We start from the raw sequence: 13,712 nt of genomic DNA on the forward strand, positions 1-13,712 counted from the left end.
CGCCACGGTAAACACGCGTGGACTCTCACCCCGGCGGTGGTTGGGCTTGGCTGCGGCGTGTTTTCCCGGGCCGGTCCCGGAGTGGGAGGGACGCGGGGTTAAACAAGACGTCCGTATCAGAGGCGTGTGTGTGCATGCGTGTTCCTGTGGATGTGTACTCAAGGGCGAACAGCCTGGAGTGGCCACGGCAGAGCGATTGCACAAGGGCACCGAGTTAATAAACTACTTTTTTTTTACCCGTTGCTGGAAGGGACGCCGGTGTTGCTCAACAACACTGTTCCGCGGGCTTGTGGAGGGCGATTTTGCAGGTGTTGCGCTACCACAGGTGTGTCAGTGACTCGAGGAACAGCCCCATTTCAGGGCTCAGGTCGGGTTGTGTGTCCTATGCACAGGTGGAGTGAAATGCTTAGTCGCGCGTGGGGTCTGATACCAAGACGTTAAGGAATCGCCGAGACACGAACACACAACAGTAGCAGTAGAACTTCTTTTCTGGGGTGCTCCGGGAGGGCGCCTTGGTGTTTTTTTTGAGGTGTCCGTCCCTCTGGTACACCAGCTGGACCCCTGACCTCTGACCCCCTGAACCCCTGATCCGCTCTCAAGAGTCACCTGCCCCACTTTCTCGGGGCAGCTCCTGTTGCAGCCCACTCCGCCCCCTTTATTCCTCCCCTGGCTGTTCTTGTTGAGCCAGGATGTTACTACATTCCTAAAGCAGGGCTGGTCCAGTGCCGGGCTGGTCACTGGCTTCACTGGACCAGTTAAACGGCTTCTCCCTGCTCTGCAGGAGCTGCTGCCTCGGAGAGGCCTCGAACGCCTGCAGACGCAGCGCCCCCTCCAGGCCCAGGAGGTGGAGGGCAGCTCGGCCAGTTCCAGCTCCTGGGGGGCCGGTGCCCGCTGGCCTCTCTTCCTCCTGAGCTCCCTGGTCCACCGTTTATGAGGAATCAGCTGTAAAGAGTTCATAAGAGTTCATATATCCTGCATGGTACTAATACAATAATTAGCTTAATTGTTTAATTGACTAATCAAGCTGGAACAAATCCCTGAAAACATCCGCCTGCGCTTACGCCGTATCGGCCTCGACAGGGGCGTGGTTCGCTGGGATCCGAGTTCGCAGTTCCTCGGAATAGTTTGCACGCCACAGAAATGTGCGTGCAGGGCTGCTCGCAAAACCTGGTCTGGCAGGAGGCCCAGCAGGAAGGGATTCGGGGGTTCACAGGCCTGGGATTGGCCCTGGGGGGACATGAGGGTGGTGCCAACGTCGGCCCCTCCCTCCCTCTGTGGTTTGAAATGCAGGGCTGGGTGCTTGGGTGGGGGCATTGTGATTCGGAGTGCTTTCTGTCTCTCCACCTGCCCCATCGGGGGGGGGGGGGCTGTCTCATTGTTCAGGTTAATTGTTCCTCTGCTTTGGCAGTGCTGTAATTCAGTGGTAGTGCCTATAAAGCTCCTTCAGTTTAAAAACAGGTACTCCACCTTCCACCGAGCGAGGCAGGTCACCTGCTCTTAAAGGCACACCCCGCCCGCAAAGCTCTGAAAATGTCAGGATCAGGGTTGTACCCCGTTGTTGCTGTTGGGCTTGGGCTGAGAGCACAAGCTCAGAACGCAGGAGATAGATGGGGACAGGCAGCTGCGCTGGATCTCTGTTTAAGCACAGAATTTTAAGTGCTGGTTTTGGGAGGGATGTTCTGTGAAAAGGGGTTACAGATCTAGAATGGAATTGCAGAAATGCGATGTTCTCTGGCGGCCCAGCAGATTCAGCTGAGAGATGGTTTCAGACAGCGAGTACAAGCCAAGGAAAGGCAATAAGTAACTCTGAGAATCTGGTTTACTGCGAGTCAACCCCAGGAATGCGAGGTCAAATACTTTGGTCTTTTTTTTCTTTTTTGTGAACTTGTGAAGAATGTAGCAGGGACTTTCAGGGGTAGAACAGAAGTCAAGGCAGGAAGGAGGCTGTCGTAAAAGAGATGTTGTGAGGAGGAGGAGGAATGTGTCCCCTTGGCTTCCTCCTGGCCTGATCTGTCTCACCAGGGCAGAGAAGCCAAGCAAGACAGGACTGCTCTGGTTAGAACAGAGATGGGAGACCTTCTCGGAAAACTTGATGCTGGTGTAGACCAGTAGGGGGCGCTCTTCCGCCTGATTCGGGTTTTCCACCCATCGACTGGGAGGGAGGCCAGCTGCAGTCCCGAATCCTGCTCGGTCATGAAAGATCCCCCGGCACAGTTTGTTCATTCGGCGGGTGAGGTGATCCCTCTCTCCTCCCCCCTGATCCGCTGTGCCCTGCGGCCGCAGGTGCAGGAGAGCTGCCCTGTGGCACCCAGGGGGGAACAGAAGTAAAGATCTTTGGGGAAACTCTGGGATGAAATGCCGGGCGTTCACCAGTTGGCCCTGTCGCTGACGCATGGCCGAGCAGTGTCAGGGCCGCCTCTCCTCTCCAGGCGATGGCCTGGCGCTGACCGGGGCCTTGTGGATTCGGGATGAGTGGGGTTCATCAGGCTCCCGGTTCGAGGCTGCTGCAGCCGGTGGAAACGCTGTGTCAGAGCAGGGGGGGGTGTTTGTGTGTGCACGCGCACTGCTGGCCGGCTGTTTTGTTTGCCCCGAGTAACATTTAGTATCTCTGTGGGCTGGGGGGTCACACGGCGACAGCGGCTCCGGCGATCGGACGATTGAAAGAGACGATTGTGTGGAATTGTCTTCTGTGGCCGGACTGGAATAAGTGGGTTTTGTTGTCGAGCTGTGAGGCTGAATGATTTAAGATGAAACGCAGCAGTGGCATCGACTGCGCTAGGTGCCCCGCGGGCCGAGGTGCAGGGGTGTGGCATCAGGCCACAAACTTTGGGAGCATCAGCTCTTCCCCAGCTGCTGTGGGCTTTGTCTATGCAGATGTGGGCACGAGAGAAAATCGGGGTGCCTGGAAGGCACAGTGGGCACGTGGGTGTGGAATAATATCGGGGTGCCTGGAAGGCGCAGTGGACACGTGGGTGTGGAATAATATCGGGGTGCCTGGAAGGCGCAGTGGGCACGTGGGTGTGGAATAATATCGGGGTGCCTGGAAGGCGCAGTGGGCACGTGGGTGTGGAATAATATCGGGGTGCCTGGAAGGGCAGTGGGCACGTGGGTGTGGAATAATATCGGGGTGCCTGGAAGGCGCAGTGGGCACGTGGGTGTGGAATAATATCGGGGTGCCTGGAAGGGCAGTGGGCACGTGGGTGTGGAATAATATTGGGGTGCCTGGAAGGCGCAGTGGACACGTGGGTGTGGAATAATATCGGGGTGCCTGGAAGGCGCAGTGGGCACGTGGGTGTGGAATAATATCGGGGTGCCTGGAAGGGCAGTGGGCACGTGGGTGTGGAATAATATCGGGGTGCCCTCCTGAGAGGGCAGGCAGCCGGAGTACAGGGGGTCTTGTGTTGGAAGGGGGTGTAGCGATTCCCGGGGTCTTGGGACCCGAATGGCCGCTCTGGGGTGTCTGCTGCGCCCCCAGCCCCGGTGCTGTGGAAAGGGCGGGATAATCGCGCGGAGCATTCTTCTCTGGGAAGGAAGGGAGTTGATTGCTGAGCAGTGAAATTGCTGTGGCTGCTGTGGGAGGTGGCTGGGGGGGGGGGCAGGCATTCCTGCAGTTTGGAAAACAGCGTTCCCGCTTTTCCCTCCCTCGTCACTGAAGTGACTAACGAGGCTCGCCGGTTGATGTGGGGGGGCTTGTTGTTGTTGTTGTGTGTGGTGGGGAGGTTTAGCAGCTCTCTCTCAGACGCACATCATGACAGGACAAACATCCTTCGGGCTGAACTGTTGCTTAACTGAGCCGCCGTGGCTCTGATCGTTGGACCCCTCGCTCGTTTCCAGCGCCCTCGAGTTCTCGCAGGTGAAATCGGATCTCTGAACGTCCGTGACGGAAAGGAATTCGGCGACTGGTGCGCGGTTTGCTGGCGTGGAGTTCCCGTTTGAACCCAGGAAGTCTTCAAGAGCTTTTTTCCTGCGGGGGGAGGAGGGACTGGGCGGACAGGAAGCCTCTCTTCCCGGGCTCCGGAGCGCAGAGTCTGACCCGTTAACCCCGCGCCCGCCAGCCGGCTCGTCGGCCTGCCTCGTCGCCACGCGGGCTTTCCGATCAGCTCGTTCCGGCTCGGCGGGGCGGAGGGCGAGAGGTTCCGGGGGCTCGTTTCCCGTCGCCCACTCTTGACGGGAGAACCCGTCCGGACAGCTGTGGCGTGGGGGTCCGCGCTGTGAGGGCGATGTGCCGTTCGTACTGGAGCTTTGGGGCTCCAGGTGGGGGCTCGTTGGGGGTGTTGGGGGAGGACAAGCCTGCCAGGTGTGTGCAGTCCGGATCGCGGCTGGCTGGCTGGCGTTGGGACCGTTGTCAGCACAGCAGGGGCGTGAGGGGTGGCCTGACCCCCCCCCCCCAGGCTGAAGTATTTACCCACTGCCTGGGCATGTCGAGCTGCGGGGGTCTCTCTGGGGGGGCAGAGCACTGTCAGGGCTACACCGCCTGCTGCTGCTGCTGCCCCTGCTGCGACAGTCCAGCTCCAGCCACGCACAGCGAACCCCAGGCGTAGAGAAACTGGCCCCCGCACCCCGTCTGCGCAGTGGCCAGGCCAGGGTAGCTGCAGGGCAGCGAGGAGCGGAGTCCTGGCTTGTTCGGCGAAGGCTCTGCCCAGACTGGATTGCGGGCGGAGACCGAGTCCTGCCTCTCTCACCCCCCCCGGGCTGACTGTCGCTATTCGGAGGACGGGGTGCAGGGATCAGTTTGTCTGTGCGTGGGGCTGGCTGTCGCTATTCGGGGGACGGGGTGCAGGGATCAGTTTGTCTGTGCGTGGGGCTGGCTGTCGCTATTCGGAGGACGGGGTGCAGGGATCAGTTTGTCTGTGCGTGGGGCTGGCTGTCGCTATTCGGGGGACGGGGTGCAGGGATCAGTTTGTCTGTGCGTGGGGCTGGCTGTCGCTATTCGGGGGACGGGGTGCAGGGATCAGTTTGTCTGTGCGTGGGGCTGGCTGTCGCTATTCGGGGGACGGGGTGCAGGGATCAGTTTGTCTGTGCGTGGGGCTGGCTGTCGCTATTCGGAGGACGGGGTGCAGGGATCAGTTTGTCTGTGCGTGGGGCTGGCTGTCGCTATTCGGAGGACGGGGTGCAGGGATCAGTTTGTCTGTGCGTGGGGCTCGGGGCTCTGGTGTGGCTCCATCGGCACGGCCATGTTTCTTGGGGTGTGCTTTGCTGTGCTGGAAGGGCGAGACTTGGGAACGCCTCGGTGCGGATGAAATGGTTCTGTCTCTCCGTGCGCCGGCACTGGCAGCGAGCTGACGGGTCTCCAGCTTGCGCAGACGGGTGGGTCCCCTGGCCAGTCCCTCGTGGACAGAGAGCACTGTCCTGATTTTCCTGGCCAGCGTTCCGCTTTTATATCCCGCGTTGTGGAATTGCAGAAGCTCTCTGCCTCCTGGTTTCGCACCAGCGACGCCTTTCCCCCGGCAGGCGGGAGAGGAAGTGCCCCTGGGACACGCCCAGCCAGCGGACCGCTCGGTGTCGGGCAGGAGAGTGGCCTCTGGCTCGTGTCGGTGCCGGACCGGGCCCAGGAGATGGCAGGTGTGGGTTTGTCTGCGGAGAAGCCCCTGGCTTGACTCTCGTTGAGTTTTCAAAGAAAGGGGCCGGCAGAGGCTGTGAGTGCACAGGCACAGGCGGATACATGACTGCAGTACAACACCAAGCACAAACGGGACCAGTCTCCAACCTCTCTTCTGATATGTCCAACACATCGGAGTGAGGGAAACATTGGCGCAGTCGGTGCTCCTCAGCAGCACAGAGCCCTGAGAAGGTGCGGCACAACACCCAGCACAAAAAGGAATGGGCACCAACCCCTGAACACCGCGGCCCTCCGTTCCGTGCACACAGAAGACTCTTGTCCATAACCTGAGCGTGGAAGCGCCGTTTCAGACAAGCTCCTTTTTATCTCGGCGTCCGTTCCTTTCCCCCCGCCAGGTGTTCAGCTTGTGTGTGGAGAGGAAGGAGCTTCGTGGAGGCCCTGACGCTCATTAGGGAGTTGAAGCTGAAAGGTGGATTTGTGTGGTCGTGAAGCTACGTGTGCCTCTGATGGGGGAACCCGGTGCTCAGTCGCCCCGGAGGCTTCAGGCTGGGTTTGAGAGGGAGGAGGGCGGCCGTGTCTGAGCGTCCGTCCCCTCATGCGCTGTGATTGAGGAGACAGGGGCTGCAGAGCAGTGGGAGGCCGGCATGTCAGGTACCTGAGTCACAGCGATCTGGTCGCAAATTCCAAGCTAGGCCATGATGTTGTCTCGCTCGTTTGCTGTGCAATTTCCTGTGACTGATCTGTTAATGACTAATTATTCCGGTTGAGAAGCTCGTGCTCGTGGCTCTGCTGCTGGCCGAGGAGCTGGGTTGTGGCCATGGCGGTGCTGTCGAATTGCCCTGGAAGACTGGAAGCCTTGTGGTTTGTAGGCAGCACAACAACAGGCAGTAAAGGGAGCAGGCAGCAACACCAGCAGTAATGGCCTGCACAGTTTGCGAAGGCCGAGACCTGGTGCAGATGCTCGTGTCGGGGCGCCGCGTGGCGCAAGCGGGGTGACCGGCAGACAACGCGGCAGGAGCGAGAGACGAGGGTGGGCGGGCGCAGGAAGATGGCGGCGAGATCTGGGGGCGTCCCGCGAAGTTTCGGTGTCATCGCCGACAGGCGGTCTTCCGCCGGAGCTGGTCGTTTCTCTGTGAAGCAGGCTGTCCCCGAGCTCTGGGGGGGGGGGGGGCTTCGCGGAGAACGTCGCAGGTGCTGGGAAATGAGGAATCGAAGCCCGAGCTCGGCTGCGCTGCCTGGCAGGAGTTGTGGGAAGTTCCTCTGTGCGACGCCAATCCAGTATTGCAGACACCCAGGGCTCCCTTCACCCTGGCTGGGTCCTGGCTGGGTCCTGGCTGGGTGCCGAGGGCTGAGGGCAGCAGGAAGCAGCTCTCCTGGACGTGCGGGGGGGGCGGATTTCGGCTGCTCGTTTCGGATAGGCTGGGCGGGCACGCGGGTGAGCCGTTTGGGTTTCAGACGTGGTTGTCGGGGAGGGACGTCATCTCGTTTGCAGACCCTTTCAGTTCCAGGGGGGTGTGACTGGGAGCGCCGGGGCTGGACGGTAGCAGGGGCTGGACGCGGGCGAGAGCGTCCCCGCCTGGACAGTAGCAGGCGCTGCGGGGCAGCGGTGCGGAGGTTTTGGAACCCAGACGGCATCTTGGGTGCCATTGTTCAGTGCCCCCACAGGAGCAGTCCGTCCTGGAGGGAGGAGGCTGTGATGGGTATAGGGGCGCGTGCGTGGGTGTCCTCGTGTGGGCGGGGGATCACGGCGGGCAGGGCTGGCTGGAGGTCAGGGGGCACGGGCAGGGGGGGGCGGCATGAAATCCGCTCTCTCGGGATGGTCCCGGAGACAGCCTGCTGGCTCGGGGTGGGAGGAGGACGTTTCCTGCTGGGGTTGCTGGCCTGGCTCGAGGCCCACCGGCCTCTCCTCGCCTCCCCCTGGCCGCGGCCTGCGGAGCTGGCGTCTTCCCTGCCGCGCGTCAGAGGTGCTGGGCGGCCTCCCCGCCACACCCTATTGGTTGCGTCATCGCCGCGGCGACGGCAGGCTGCCATGCGTGCCCTTATAAGGAGAGGCGTGTGTGTGAGAGCGAGGGAGAGGGGCGGGCCGGTTGCCGGAGAACTGAGCCAGCCTGTCATTCTTGTCTGGGTGGCCCGGCCAGGCTCCCATCTCTCTGGGAGCGTTGCACGCAGTTCCTCTCTATCTCCCGTTCCCCATCTGTCGCCTGCCTCTATCTGTGCCTCCATCTCGCCGCCTGGCTGCCTCGCTCCTGAGATCTGGTGATCGGGCGCACCTGATCTGTGGCCACTGGCTGATCCCCTGCCTGATGGGGTGACGCAGGTGTGGGTGTGGTGGGGGGGGGGGTGAGGAGGAAGAGGGTGAAGGAGGTCACGGCTCGGAATGCCAGGAATGAGGAAAGGCAGGTCGGGGGCTGTGTGGTTTGAAGCCCAGAAGAAGCGTTCAGGAAGTGAAACCGGGCCGTGCGGAATGCTGTGCGCTCCGGAGCCGTGCCGCGCCACGCCCATCTCCGGGGCAGACCGAGATCGCCTTCATTCCCCCGGGTTCGGCAGTCGGCCAGTCAAGAGCGCCCGGCCTGTGTCCGACACCGCGACCCTCTCCGCCAGCATCTTCTGAGATCCCGCGTTCCCAGACAGCTGGGGATTAGCAAAGAAACTGATTCCTGTCCGGGAGGCTGGAGGGGGAGGATGTAAAACACATTTACAAGACAGTGATTTGATGATTTCATTTTTGTACCAATCTTATTTTTAATTCTAGGCTCTGTTCTTTTTCGGGCACGTTGTACAGTTTGTCATGACTCATTCACAGACTTTTATGGGATCGTTGAAAACAGGTATTGCACACTTGACTTCGGTTTGTCCTGCATAAGAAGAGTTCATGAGACGAGGCAGGTCAGGTATCGCTCTGAGTAGAGCTGCCTTACTCTTCTAAGCCTCCTCCTGCCTCAGGAGGGTATTTAAGGCAGACCCCTCTGTGGTCCTGGAGAAGCTGCTAAACAGGCACATCCTGTCATTTTCTTCAGGTCTTTTTAGAGAACATCTCAGTTTCCTGGAGCTGTGCTTCTGGGTCGTCCTGGGTGTTCCCTGCTTTTCTCTCTTGCATTGTTGTCATCTGATACTGGGGAATAGCTGAAGTTCCCCTGTCTTTGTCTGTTTAACAACACACAAAACACACACGACGCACAGGGGCACGGTCAACAGGAAGTGCGGTGCATTCCAGATCCTGTCAGCTTGTGCAGGGCTGTGCAGCCTTGACATGGAAGACTTGCATTCTGTGACACAACACCAGGCACGACAGGGAGTGCGCTCTAACCCTGCAGTGTCGAGCAGCCTTTGCAGCCCCCGCCGTGTGTGTGTGTGCGTGCACGGGTTAGAGAGGGGGGCAGGGGCTGATTATCGACAGTCTCTGAAGCCACCATTTCCTGCCTCTGCTTTTTTTTCAAGCACCTGGTTTGCGCCAACAGTTCTGCAAGAAGCGAAGGCAGAATTTGAGCCTGTGGGGAAAAAAAATATGTCAAGAGCTGCTCTGCTCACACACGTGGTTTCATGCTAATCTAAGGGTTTTTTTTAGACGCAGTGGCTGGTATTCTTGTTTACTGACTAGCTACTTGGCTATAGTGCATTTGTGTAAACAGGCTTTTTGAAGTATTTCTGAACTCCTTACTTGTCAGGGTCTTTCCTGGGTCAGGAGGCTGTGTGTTTTGACTTGTGTATTTTGTAGAAATGCCCCCACCCCAGTCCCCACTATCATAGGCAGTGTAATGGTCCAGTTTCTCCTTGTAGGTTCACATACTGTTTGCTGAAGCTGTTCAAATAGGCTCAGGATTCTGTAGATTACTGATCTTTCAGCCCAGCCAAGCTTATCTGTCCTCTTGAAGGTTGAGGCACCTGTAACTGAGTCTGACTGGGGGTTAGATCGTTGGTGGCAGGGTCTCACTGTGGTCAATGGGGGAACCCCAATTCTCTGAGTTTGAGTTTCCAATCCGTGTGCTCACAAGCCTTCTGTTCTAAACCGCCCCCTCCAGTGTAAATCTCCCGTGCGCGTGTCTGCGTCAGGCCCTGCGTGGCACGGGTCGCCCGTGTGCCACCGAAGGTCATTGCGAGCGGAAAGGCGCCGGTCTTGTGTTCCCTCGTGTGGGTGGCAGTGCCCACACCTCACCTGTCCCTCCCTGCCTCTCGTTTCCACGAAAGGCGGAGGAATGCAGATAAGGACATCGCACCAGTGAAGAGCTCCCTGCCGGGCTCTGATCTCCCGAGAGAAACTGGGGGGGGGGGCGGGGGCTCGGCTCGCCTCGCCCGCCTCTCTTTTCTGTTTCGCTTTCCCCCGTAAAGGGGCGGCGACGGAGGTGAAAGGTCGCGCCCGGCTCAGTTTTCCGCATTCCGGCGGTCAGGTGCTCTCCGGGCGGAGGTGTGACGTCAGGCAGGAGCCGGGGGGAGGAGAAGCAGGAAGGCGAGGGGAGGAGTGTGGTTGTGTGAGTAAGGCCTCCTCCTCCTCCTCCTCGGCTGTCCTCTCGCTCCGTGTGGGAGTGGGCTCCTCTGAGTCATTATCTGGCTTCCTGGCCGGTCCTGCTGGTTTACATTCGGGATTTCCGCCTGGAAGCCGGGCCTGGGGTGGGGGAGCATTTCCTCAAGGAGCTCCGGGATCCGGTGAAAACAGACCTGAGAACAAACCCCCACTTTCCCGCGCGCCGCGGCCCGAGCGCTGCTGGGGCTCCTCACTCCCAGCAGCACGTGGGGCGGCGGATGGCGCTGTTCCTTGGGGCTGCGGCTCCGGCTCCCATCGCCCAGCGGTCTGAGCCCTCCCGGGTCTTCCCAGCCGCCGGGTGCCGCACGCTTTCGGATCCCGAAACAGCCCAGTGGCTGGCGTCAGACCCGGCCTGGATCTCGGATGCGGACTGCAGCCACCGTTTCCGGAGCCGTCTGCTCGGGAGCTTCCTGCCCATCCTGTTTGGGAGGATGTCAATTAGCCGCACGCTGATTAGCGGAGCCAGCTACAGGGGGGTGGAGAGGGTGATGGGTCTGGGGCGCTACGGGGCCCCTGTGGGCTGGGGGGGGGGTCAAGTGAAGGTCAGGTGTTTCTCCGGGGGTGAACCGGGAGAAGGGAGAAGGCAGAAGTCGGGGTGCAAGCTCTGGTGCGAAAGATACCCCCCCTGTCCAGAGGCAGCAGGGCGTCCAGTGTGCAGCCCCTGGTCTGGCGGCTCGGTCAGCCTGGACCGGATCAGCCCGCCGTGCGGATGGGAGCCTGGCTTCGGACCCTCACGCTGCCCCCTCTCTGTACCCTCTCATCTTCCCGCCCGGCTCTCCCCTGGGTGCAGCCTTCAGCCGCGATGGGCTCTCGGCAGCAGGAAGTGCATTGCTGGAATTCCAGACCCCGACAGGATAACGCCGATTCCTGTAACAGCCCTGCCTCCCCCGCCCCCCCCCTCCGCGTGGCTGTGCGCGTCAGTGCGCGGGGTTCCTCCGGCGGTACGGTGCTGACACTGCCGGAGCGGGCCCGGGAAACCAGACCCAGCGGGTCAGAACCGACCACACCACTGCGGCTCCACGCGCAGAGCCTGCTCGTTAGCAAGACGATGAGCTCGTTCCGCTGGGCCGATGAAGCTGTGCACTCTAAACCGCTCTGCGGCTTTGCTCTGCGTGTGTGTTAATACACATGCACGCCTGCGTCTGTGCAGAGACCCAGTACACGGATGTAGATGTCTGTGTCTGTGTGTATATATAGCTTTTTGTGTTTAGATCAGTGCTGATTAACCTCTGCTGCAGTCTGCACCCCTTTGTCTCTCAAAATATTATAACCCAAGATATATATTCTTTATATATAGAATGAAAGAGTCTTATGTTCATTTCACGGTAAAATGAAAAATATCTGAAAAAGTAGACACTATACCTAGGTTTGATGAAACTATGTAGCTGTATCTGTGTGCCTGGGCTGGAATTGGGTTTTCAATGATTGACCTTCTCGAATCTGCTAGCCCAGAGTAAGAGCCGCTGGTTGAGATGTGGTGTAATGGGCTGCCCAGGGCCAGAGGTAATGCTCAACAGAGCTTGCAGGCGTGGCCTTGGCGGTGCTGCAGGGCCTGATGCAGACGGTCGCGCAGAAGGCTGCTGTTTGTGCCCTGGACAAGTTGCCTTAATGTGACGGCGTAGTGAACCTGCAGTGCACGTGTGAACACGCAGCCACATGCACGCACACGCCTGTATTCCTGCGCTTCCGAAGGCCTCTGACGGACTCCCTGGACGGGTTTTCCTCCCCTCTGGGGGTCCGGAGGAGGGCACCTGTCCGGCCGCTCACCCCTCCACCTCCTTCCCCCTGCGCGCGTCTCTCTCGCCTCCCAGCCCCCCCCCCCCCCACCCCCCTCTCTCTGCGGGTGGCGCTGACCTTTGTGTTGGTCTGGGCAGGGTCTCCATGGCAACGGACCCGGGCAGCGACTGGGGGAGGAGGGAGGGGGAGATGGGGGGGGGGGGGCTGTTGGCCTCAATCTTCCGAGTCGAAAAAGGAAAACACGCCTGCGCCGAGCACTACACAAAGAGGGGGCGTCTCTGGGGGGGGGTCTCCGGGGGTGTCGGCTGAGGAGGGGACAGTCCCTGGAGAGAGCCGGCCGAGCTCTGCGGTGGACAGCTCTCGGGGTGCAGGGGCAGTGCGGGGGCTCCCTTATTTCGGGTTTCTGAAAGGTGCCGAGCTGCGTGAGAGCTTGGTCTCCCAGCTCCTGGCCGCCAGCGCTGGCACTGGGTCTCGGAGCAGGGCCTGACTCAGACGCTGGCGCAGGAGGCCCGTCGATGAGGTCAGGGGTATCTGAAAACGGGGCAGCTGCTGCCGGACTCGTTCCTTTGTGGCTCTCCGGGCTGGGACGTCCCGCGAGCTCGGGTGTATCCAGTCTGAGCCCGAGCCCGATCTCGTCCAGCCGCTGAGGCTGTGAAAACCAAAACAAGCAGGAAACGGCATGCTGGGAACCTGTCGTTAGGGGTGGGTCCCTCGCTGGGCGTGGAGAAAACTGTTACCTTTCAATAGCAGGCACGCCGAAACCACTGTCTTTAAAAAGGTGTGAGCGCAAAAGAGAAAACAACCCAGACATGAAAGTCGACTCTGCCTCAGCATGAGGAAGTGACTTCTGTGAGTTACAGACTGGAGGACAAAGTCCAAGCACGGAGAGCAGGTGCACACACAGACTCCTCTGATTGGTCCTGGGCTTGATCTGCGTACAGGGCCAGATATAGACGCTCTGTCGGCAGAAGCAGTTTAGATGGGGCCCCAAGTTTGAGAGCAGGGAGGGGAGCGTGTCTGTGCGCACAGCCAGTTCTGATGTTCCCCCCAAAAACATCAGTCTTGAGACGTACACCTCGTGCTAATAACACGAGCTGGAACAACAGGACACGGGAGGCTTTTAAGCAGCTGTGAATTGCAGACCTGTTTGGACAGCCTCCCTGCTTCGGTCAGGGGCCCTGTGCTGCCACAGGGGCGCAGCGACGTTTCATAGCGAGCTCTGGTCTGTATCGGCCCTTCGAGGTGCTGGACCTGAAGCAACTGCCAGCTGCTGAGGTGGTGTGCACAGGGGGAAGCCGCCAGCTGGAATGAGGAGCCGGTGTGGAGAACAGCCCTGATCCGGCTGGTTCGGAGCTCATTCCGCAGACTCCCGGGGTTTTCAGGGGCTCCCGGCGTTTGGCGCTTCGGGATGAGTCCGGACAGCACAAACGGACTCTGAGCGCGAGCGACCCCCCACGTGTGTGAGGGGGCTTGGAGGTGACCGAGCGCCCCCAGCTGACCGGCCGTTCCCAGCAGCCGCTGCTCTCTGTGTAAAGAGGTGCCTCCTGGTTCCGGCTACGAGCTCACCTCCCGAGACTAAAGAGATTCAGCTCCTTTGAGACAGATCGAACTCCTCATTAGGTGATCATCATGAAGGGCACTCTGAGCCAACCCTGGATACCCGTTCCACACGTGGACGCAGCCGTCTTGAGTGGCTTCCAGTGGCTTGCAGGATGTAACTGGTGTGAATATTCGAACCAGGGGCCTTGATGAAGAAGTGCAGACCTGCAGTGATGTATGATTCCAGCGACTTGGATTTATTTTAACTTCAGGTTCGAGTGACGGCAAAGACTCACCAAAAAAAATGCCCTGGAGTTTCATATCCCCTTTTTGTACCAAAAGTGGGGTACGGTAGAG

The 13,712-nt window shown here is 59.9% G+C and overlaps 1 protein-coding gene across 5 annotated transcripts in view; it reads left to right on the top strand.

The window, feature by feature from the left end:
- The window catches only part of actn4 (actinin, alpha 4), a 35,978-nt gene that overhangs the window by 1,571 nt on the left and 20,695 nt on the right, over positions 1-13,712 (top strand). The gene's annotated exons all lie outside the window — the stretch shown is intronic.

This window comes from Lepisosteus platostomus, chromosome 4 (assembly GCF_059453375.1).
Source record: "Lepisosteus platostomus isolate fLepPlt1 chromosome 4, fLepPlt1.hap1, whole genome shotgun sequence".
NCBI lineage: Eukaryota > Metazoa > Chordata > Actinopteri > Semionotiformes > Lepisosteidae > Lepisosteus > Lepisosteus platostomus.